Below are 2,871 nucleotides of genomic sequence, written 5' to 3'. Positions count from 1 at the left end.
GTATAAAGTAAAAAAAATACGGTTTAAGCACAAAAATTCATTATACAGCTCCTATGAAACAAAATCATAGTTCTTTTAATGGAGTTGTTCTACAATCGACACATATTTCTTTGCATTATTTTAAGTGAATTGCATGGGGGGAAAGGAAAGCCTAAATATCTTTCTATCTTCATTTTTTGAATAGTGGCTATAACCGCATTATCATTTGAAAATACTCTATTTTGCAAGGTCAGGAAATGTAGGAAAAATCTTTAACATTAATTTAGAACTAGTTGAAAGGCAGCAAAATCTAGGCCTTTCATCTATTCTTGAATGATTTCTTATTCAAACTCAGCTGGAGTTCTCAGAGCAGAATGTTCTGCTTTCTTGGATCCTCAGTCAAGGAAACCTTTAACTCACTCTATTTCATAATAAATCCAGGTAGAGCCAGTTATGACAAAATACATGATGGTGTGCCCTACTTTAATAGTGGATGGCTTTCAATTCTGCTCTACTGTATGTTCTCCATTCACTGATTTATTTCAAGTAAAAACAAGTAAAACAATAAGCTAACTATATATCTCCTGAATCAATTTTAAATATATTTAAGTTATTCTAAGCAATTTTAGGTTAAAAAAAATCTGCTGTTTGTGAAGACTATGAGCAACTGAGTTACATAGTTATTGTTACAAAAGGGTCATAGCTCAGCTTTTGTGTATTAATTATTTGCAAGCTATTATTATGACTGGCCAAAATGTGTATATGTTCCTTTTTTCTTTTTTTTTTCAAGTTGTAAAACATGCACAGCATGTGGTTATCTGAAAAACTGATATAAGTACTCAAGACTTTTGTGGAAAGATAATACTGTACTTTAAAGTTAAATTTTAATTGCAAGCTCCACATCCTAGAAAATGGAAGAAAGATAAATTAATAACATACTTCTACAGAATTAAATTGGGAAGTGAAATGCATTTGGTATGTGAGACGATTATTACTACCTATGGGAAGACTTGGTTATTACCATCCATAGGATGATAGTTACTGTTTATCAGGATGCTACCCTCTAGAGCTACTAGTTCATTGGGAGTACTGATGTAAATTTTTGATCTTTTTATAACAGCACTAGATGTGTTTCTTATATCAACTCTGGCAGAAGCAAAAAAATTTCCAAAAAAAAGATGTGAATGAAAATGGTTTGATCCACAAATACTTCAAGTACCATTGTTCTTTTGTGTTTCAGGTTATAATGCATGTCCTTAACACAAATCCTATTTTTCACATAATGTAATAACAACACTGCTGTTACATAGTGGTTGGTATTATAAAATTTGCTGTGAGATGAATGCTGTTATTATGAAAATCCTATTAGCAAGTCCCTATGTACTGTACAGGCAGGGCAGATTTATTAACATACCCTCTGTAGTCACTTTCCTAAAAACAGTTTTACCAGCTATGAAATAGTATGCAATAATGCCATTAATAAATGTATCTAATTGCAGTATATAAAAGTGAAACATTGAATAGCTTGAAATGGTTGCTGTGAATGGTGAGATTATTTCAAGCAGATGTATTGAGTAGCGGATAACTATGCTCCCCCTTTTTTATACGGCCACATGTCAAGTAATAGATCATTTAAGTGCATAGTCAGTTGGGCTAACGAGAAAAAGTTGGTTCTTTTATAAAAAGCTGTCAGTAGATGGCAATGTGACTGTTTTATAAGGCATTTTTATTCCATATGGAACTACAAACTTGAGATCATTCACATTTGCTACCTAAATTACTGTAATTTTCCCCAAAAAAAGAGCTCCAAGAGCCCTTTTAAACTATTCCTTAAATAATTGATAGTTACAAATGAAAAGCCAAGCCTAGAATTTCCAAAGTGATCAAAGTTGTTTTAATTTTCCATTGGTCAGGGTTGAATAAAAATAATGTTACAAACTATACCATCAATAACTAGGAATTGCAGAACCTCCATTTCAAACTGAAGTACTTTTAGCAAATCCATATCGTACCCTCACTTAAGCACTGCAGCCAGCTATGGCCCAGTGGTGCTGCACTATTAATACAGACCCAGAGGAATGCTGTTGCATTGAAAAAAGTTATTTTGGTATGTTTTCACTGTTTCTTTTATCCTTCCACCCTTCTCCAAATAAATAACCTTTGATGTTTCTAGTGATATGTTATGTAAATACACATGCATATATAATAACATATAATATTAAATATGCCTTAAAATTTAAAGCATGCTAGGCAGTCTGCATATACTTCAAAGGTCATGGCTTCTGAACTCATTGCAGATTATAAAAACTAAAAAGGAATAATAAATTCTGGAGAGAAATTCTAAGAATTTTAACTAATGGGAAAATTCTGAGAATGAAAAAATATGTTAAAACTCTTGAATAAATTCTCACAGAATATACTAAGATATTATTCAGTTCTACAGAATTATTTCAATGTATTGAGCCTTAAACTTGTGATTCCATTTTGGGTTATGTGAGGAGTTAAGAGATATACAGTAATTCTCCCATATGTGTGGTTTTGCTTCCTACTGCTTCAGTTACTCATGGTCAACTACAGTCTAAAAATATTAAATGAAAATTTCCAGAAATAAGGAATTCATACATTTTACTTTGCACACCTTTCTGAGTAGTGTGATGAAATCTCGTGCTGTTCCACTCTGTCTTGCCCAGGATAGGAATCAACCCTTTGTCCAGTGTAGCCACATGTGCATGCTCCCGGCTCATTTGCCACTTAGTAGCCCTTTTGATGATTAGGTCTGCTATGGTGGTATTGCAGTGTTTGTGTCAAGTAACCTATATTTTACTTAATAATGGCCCCGAAGTGCAAGAGTGATGATGCTGGCAATTTGGAGTGCTGAAGAGAATATTTAAA

Source organism: Nomascus leucogenys, chromosome 7b (assembly GCF_006542625.1).
Source record: "Nomascus leucogenys isolate Asia chromosome 7b, Asia_NLE_v1, whole genome shotgun sequence".
Taxonomy (NCBI): domain Eukaryota; kingdom Metazoa; phylum Chordata; class Mammalia; order Primates; family Hylobatidae; genus Nomascus; species Nomascus leucogenys.
The sequence above is the reverse complement of the archived record's forward strand: the minus strand, read 5'-3'. Positions refer to the sequence as shown.